Raw genomic sequence first — 7,350 nt, forward strand, 5'->3', positions numbered from 1 at the left:
GAAGATATAACCATAACCAACATAACAAGAACACTCAAATAGTATACGAAACGAAAAATATAAACATATTTGTAAAATATCACCAAAATTTGATTTGAAAGAGCTTCGCGTTTCAAGTAAATTTAACTTGAATTTTTGTAGGAAGTTAATAACATGATCACAGAATAAATATTATTGTTGTGGCCCTGTTAAGTTCCCCAAGAGCCCCAATAACGTATATTTAAATTAAAAATTTAATTCAATACGTTTCTTTCTTATCTAAAGGTTACGTCTTAGAAGTTATATAGTTAGTAGTTAGTTTTGATGTTGGTGCTCCTTCTAATTTCTATTTAAACCAAAATTAAATGTCAAAAGTCAAAATTAATAAAATCAGCATTGATGTCAAGTTTCCGACATATTTCTAATTTTACAGAAAAAACTAATTTTGTAATTTTATAAACACAACTATTTATGTGAAAATATGGAAAATGAAGAGGAAACTACCAGTTCAAATAAAAGCAATACATTTGAAGGCCTGAATTTAATACTTACGAATACATTTAAAACAGAGGATTTTGATGCCACTGAGGAATTTTTATCAAAATGTCGTTCTGTTCATGCTTGTAGAGTTTGTGATGAAGTTTTCAGATCCAGATTTGATTTAATGAAGCATATGACTCAAAGTTATGACTGTAGAACTAAAAAGATTTTCAGGTGCATTGAATGCCAACAAACTTTTCCTACTGTAGGAAAATTCCAACTTCATTTAGTATCTCATTCACAGGAAAATGAACTAGAAGAGGAGCAAGCAAGTGAAAATGTTCCTTCTGCTGTGTGCGAGTTGTGTGGTAAAGGTATAATACATTTTTATTTTCTATTAATTTTTGCTTGTTTAATTTTTTTTGGCTCTTTCTGGTTCATTTCATGTTTTCAATAAATTTTCTGAATGCTAATTTCTCCAGGTGATTCTCGAGGTTCTTATCTTCTTGCTTCATGTTGTAGTTACTGTTCTTCATTATTTTTAGTCTCAGAGTTTCTCGTTCTTAAATGCTGTTTACATCCAAATATATTTAATAATTAACAGATATGTAGGGGAAGATGTGAACACTAATATACAGGAAATACTTGATTAAGATATAGCAGATATTCTGGGTAATAGAAATCATATAATAGTTATTGGACATACTAATTATACTTTGTTGTTAAAACATAAGCAGAAGTGGATAAAAAATCACTCACTGAAAAACTATGTTGAGATTTGACTTAGCATGCCTATATCCATAACTAAATATAGTTAATGAAAAGTAAAGTACCCAAAAAAGTTTCAAATAATTCAGAACTTGTAATAAATAAAATTTTGTTGCTACTTAAGGTCCATGTAGAGATACCGTTTCAGGTGTTTTTACAGTGACATGAAGGAAATATGTTTAAAACTTTTAATCATATAAATTTATCCGCAATGATGTAATATATAACAAATTTAATAACATTTAAAGGGTTGTACCCATAGATTTAGTGGCTTCACTCATGTATACCTAGTAACAGCACTGGTAATGGAATTAAAGGGGTTAGAATAAAGAGTTTATAAGTAACACAAATACTGTTTTGAGGTAATCAAGCTTAAAGTTGTTTGTCTTTAAAAAAATCCAGAAAATGTTTAACTCATATCTTTGATTGATTTTGTTAGAAGGAAAATATGAAATTTTAGTTTTTCAAAATATTTTGTTTTTTTTTTTCAAAAAGAAGCACTTCCCTTTGTTCACCAAATTAGCTCAATTTGATTAAAATGAAAAATAAAACATTTTAGAAACATTTTTATTCAAATTAAATATTGTTACAAATGTTAAACCGAACTCTTGTCTCAATCAGAGTCAAGTAAAGCAATATCCATATCACTTTCAGAATCTGTAATATTATTAGAAGCATCAGCTGTAACCTGCTTTGATGTAGATGCTGCACCTCTGATATTGTTTGCTAAAGTTTATTAATCTTTTTCTTTCTTTTATGTTGCCATGTTTTAATCCCTTATACAAGTCATGATGCCACAGTGGTATGTATTCCACGAGGGACTACAAAATGTACCATTTTGCTGTGCTGATGCTAAGAGAATTCTTATTTACTTCGGTACAAAATACATTTCTCAGATTATTGGCTGCTCTACGTGTACTCAAATAAGAGCAGATACATATAGTGAAAGGGAAATATTCACTTAGAGTACTCTTAAAATTAAAATAATAAATCTCTTCAAATTTTTGCTTTATTAGAAGCAACTAATTTTTCTGAACTTGGTTTGCATTGAGATGTGCAAATGAGTAGAAATGTTCTTTGTTCAAAAAATTTATCAAAAAATGTTTAGAAGTTGACCTTATTACATCAGTCCACTCAGAAGGAATAAATACTTGTGGAATTTTTCTTTTGCATTTTTCTATAAGACCAAAAGACCAGTCACACTCCATATATGTGTGACCAAGTTCTAAAAATTCATGTTCAGTTTCTCCAAGCTGTGTAGCTTTAACCAAAAACATAAATAATTTGCATATATTTTTATTTTTATTTTGACTGCCACAAGAATCAATACAGGCGATTAATCTTTTAATATAATGTGGCAGGGAATTTGGCAAAGTGTAATAGACATATGACCAAAGATACATATCAGCTTCGTTGATTATTAAGTTGTAAATACAAAAGTTGTATGTCTAAAGATAAAATAGTTTGTTTGAATTTTGTCTAGTGGTGTTGGTAGACTGTTACAGGTCAAAGCATACCACTACTGTATCTGTTGAAAGTCTGTATTTCTCTATTTCACTTTTCCTCCTGTTTATGGCATTTTTGACACATTTCTGATGAAGAGTTAACTGAACCTTATGTTTGAGACTTTAGAATCATCGAATATTTTATAATATTTTGATGGGTCACAGCAGGAACAGTTGTCTGGGTGTGGACAATGAAATTTTAAGTTAAATTCAATGTATTCTCCTAATTTTAAATATATGTAAAAATGTGAGTTTGAATAAGTACTTTATGAATGTAAGAATGTAGTGATTAACACATATGACCAAAGATACATATGAGCTTCGTTGATTATTAAGTTGTAAGTACAAAAGTTGTATGTCTAAAGATAAAATAGTTTGTTTGAATTTTGTCTAGTGGTGTTGGTAGACTGTTACAGGTCAAAGCATACCACTACTGTATCTGTTGAAAGTCTGTATTTCTCTATTTCACTTTTCCTCCTGTTTATGGCATTTTTGACACATTTCTGATGAAGAGTTAACTGAACCTTATGTTTGAGACTTTAGAATCATCGAATATTTTATAATATTTTGATGGGTCACAGCAGGAACAGTTGTCTGGGTGTGGACAATGAAATTTTAAGTTAAATTCAATGTATTCTCCTAATTTTAAATATATGTAAAAATGTGAGTTTGAATAAGTACTTTATGAATGTAAGAATGTAGTGATTGTGCAGTGGGATCTTAGGCTATTATGGATTTAGTTTTAGGCATAGTACCTAGCAGTGTAGAGGAAAGTAAAGCAGGAACCCTAAGGAATGTCATTATTAAGTTTAATTTGTCTGTCCTTAGTATTTTTCATTATTTGGAAGTTATGTTTGGTAGCATGTTATTGACGATATAGATTATCCTCCTGAATGGGATAAAATGGATCAGCTGATAAATTAATTCTTGTCTCCAAAGAGTGTTGTAGGCTGCTGTTACATCTATGAATGCTGCAGCTGTTTTTTGTTTCTTTTGAATACACAGTGTTTTATCACTAACATAATGATACAACTTAGTTTGTGCAGCTTTTGTAGGAGTCAAAGGCTTCATGTTGAACAAAAATATTTTCTAGTGATCTGTAAGTAAGTCTTTTGGGGGAAAGCTTTGATATTTTATATACCTTGCTGAGTAGCGCTACAGGATGGTAGTTTTCTGGTTCATTCAATTTGCCCAGTTTTTTACTGGAAGCCACTGTTTCTTATATGCACTAGTGTATATAAGAAATTCAGGATAAATGGCATCAAAATCAAAATTTTATTTCTCTCAAAGCGTTTGTGATTTGACTAATATGAATTTTTACAAAATACTTGAAGTTAAACTTGTGGAACTCTTGATTTGGATGTTATATGCTATGCATATCGTCGACGTTTTGAGATTTTGAAACATCAGCGTATCGTCCAATTTACTAATATTCTTTTCATTCCCAAAAATTTTTAACGGTTTGGCTGCACTAATTTTATGTTAAGGTAACAGATTAAATGTCTATTATAAAAAATTATTTATTTTGAAACTGAGTTATTTACATATGTATTTATATTTTTAGATTTTGAAAGCAATTCCCTAAGAAAGAAGCATCTAGATTCCCACTTTGAAACACGTGGTTCAGTCCTCTGTCCACAGTGTGGTAAATGTATATCATCTAAAGAAATGTATTTGAGACATCGTTATGTGCATGGTAAATCAAGTAAGAAGTTTCAGTGCAAAATATGTAACAGATATTTTATATCGGCTTTCTCATTAAAGAATCATCTCTATACACACACCAAGGAAAAAACTTTTGAGTGTTGCTTTTGCAAAAAACTTTTTGCAACTAAAAGTTCCTTAAGATCACATATAAAGCTTAAACATTTCAAACCTGACAATACAGCTGTTCAGGTTAAGGAAGAAAAAGTTAATTAGTTTTTATGAATAGGTAACACTTTCTAGCTATACTTTTTTTTTGGTACTATTTCGGATGAGTCACTTTGATGTCTTTTTGCCTACATTTTGTTTAGTTAATAAATTCCTTTAAGTTTAGTTTCATTTTCAACATTTTAGTCCCAAGATTAATAAAAATTTACATACATCTATTTCACATAAAAAATTAGATTTAAAAAAATCTTACATATAACAGAAACTAGTACTTACAGCAAAAATTTTAAATTTGAGAAAGTCTATTATAAAAAGAAAATGTTTCTGAAATTATATAAAAACATTTATTAATAAAAGATAAATAAGTTCGATTTGATTTAACACGAAAGGAAATGTTTTTAAACTTAAAGTGTATGCTCCAAATGATAGTTCAGTCACACATTTATTCAGGTTCTGTTCTCGGAGAAACTAAAATTGGAAAAATTATAACACAGTTATAGATAAAGAAGAAAGACGGCTGAATGCAAGCACAATGGATGCTGGATCACGCCACATAGCTGAGTCATCCAACATCTTACTGGGGGCTGCCAGGCATTTGCTGCAACTGAATATAAGGAATGACGAAAGTCATTCCTTAGTGAGGAAGATCCTTCATCAAGAGATAGCTTTTAAACTGGGACTTCTCCAAACAAACCATCTCCCATATTATCAATTGAGACTATACTTAAGAATTGTAACATCTAGCTCATCCATTGCACATTAAAACCCCGCAGGGGTGTTGTTCAGCATAAACTAATTAATTTTGGAGAAATCGGGAATTATTAATAAACTAGGTTTTCAACACATCTCTTTATTAATTGATAAATTAATAAATTAAAAAATTAGAATTTAATAATAATTAAAAAATTGAGGTTTTGATAACAGAGAATTCGGAATTCCACAATGAAAGCGACCGCCCTCGCGGCCGTTCCACCGAGAAGTGACCTCATCCTCAAAAATCGGTATAAGCATAAGTGCAAAGATTCTGGTTTACCTCCTACGAAAATACCTATACGGAACCAAGATCAAACGAAAGAGCCATTTGTTTATTATAGACAGTTTGTTGATTATAAGCATTTATAATTGTAAATATACATTATTATAATCATTTGTTTATTATAAGTAGTTTACGAGCTAGAACCTCATAAACAATTAAATTGTTTATAACGATTTTTTGACCACTCGCATCAAAATCCACCCTCGAAATTCGTAATCAGTAGCCAAAAATATATATATATATATATATATATATATATATATATATATATATATATATATATATATATATATATATATAAAAACTTGGGTTGGCCCCTCAGAATTGAAAAGGCCACGGTGGCCGTTAGCTGGCCCCTAGACTATAATGAGAAAAAATAAGAAAAATGCACTGAGCCCCGATGCAATCCTTCTTTCACAAGAAATTTATCAGTCTCTCCCAAACCTGTCCTAATTCTAGATGGTACTCCCTCCTCTCACCATCTTCACATAGTTACCGGAGACTACTTTCTTATCGAATGCTCATCATAGAGCTATACCATATGATTTCTTAAGATCATTGAATACCATTTACTTCTATATTTTTCCATCAGCTACCTTATAATGAAAATTTACTTATGTTGTCGAACTGTCATGTGTATATTCAGTTCTTTATTTTTTTGATAATGTTATACAAAATTGTAATGTACCTGTAGAAAAGCTCAAAACTGACGTAATATGAAAAAACAAGCATCTGGGATTGAAAACAAGAATAGGAATACAAAATCTGCATCGTCCAATAAGCAATTGAAACGAGAGCTGATACAAAGAAAGCGACTAAGTTATAAGAACAGCTGAAATGAAAACATTGAGATAAATATTAGATAAAACTAAACGTAACAATAATACAATAATGGAGATATTAAGTGATGAAAGGATGACACTAGCATTAAAGAGATGAAGAGAAAGTTTACATCCCATTCTGATGAAGCTGACGTTTAGCGAAGCATGTTAACCCTTAACTGGTCCGATACTGCAGTAGTAGGGTAACTGGTCCGGCGTAGTCTCCTAAACTACTGTTTCCAAGGAAGCAAAACAACACACAAAAATAATTGTTTTATTAAAATAAATGTTACTAACATACCCTGATATATTTATATAAAAATAAACGTATTAGATTTGGGCGTTATTTGGGTTAAGAAAAAAATATTAAAATAAAACTATAAAAAATATTTGTGAAAAAGTACATAGTTTTGTAAAGTAAATAAAAAAAATATAAAAAACCACATGCAAAAAAAGTGTATTGCTAGGATAAATGTTCAAACTGCACATTAAACAAACAGCATCAGTCAAGCTTTACCGTTTTTATATGCAATTTTTACATAGTGGTTTTGTACATCCCAAACAAACAGGCTTTTTATAACGCAAACACAGGTATTTTGTCATCCTGTGCTTTCTACTCGGACATAAACTGCAAATCTTGCGTTTTTCTAAAATGAGAACATCCGTCTGATTGTCCTCTTCTTCTTCTTCTTGAACTCCAAGTATCTGGTTAATTATAATATGTAATTGACATGGAATGTTCTTCGTTATCATTCGTCTTTTCATGTGATCTTGCACTAACTGCATAGCCAACTCCAAAGCAAAAAAACTTTTTTCTTTGATTACTGGATCGTTTTTACAGCACTGATGCAGAATGTATGAATTTGCCACAGAAATGTCCAATACATGG

The 7,350-nt window shown here is 30.4% G+C and overlaps 1 long non-coding RNA gene across 1 annotated transcript; it reads left to right on the forward strand.

Moving 5' to 3' along the window:
* Nucleotides 1-343: 343 nt before the first annotated feature.
* Nucleotides 344-5,884, forward strand: LOC140441955 (uncharacterized). The gene is made up of 2 exons (XR_011951051.1): nucleotides 344-833; nucleotides 4,297-5,884. It is a non-coding gene; the product is annotated as an uncharacterized lncRNA (long non-coding RNA).
* The last annotated feature ends 1,466 nt before the right edge of the window (nucleotides 5,885-7,350 follow it).

Source organism: Diabrotica undecimpunctata, chromosome 5 (assembly GCF_040954645.1).
Source record: "Diabrotica undecimpunctata isolate CICGRU chromosome 5, icDiaUnde3, whole genome shotgun sequence".
In the NCBI taxonomy this organism is placed as follows: domain Eukaryota; kingdom Metazoa; phylum Arthropoda; class Insecta; order Coleoptera; family Chrysomelidae; genus Diabrotica; species Diabrotica undecimpunctata.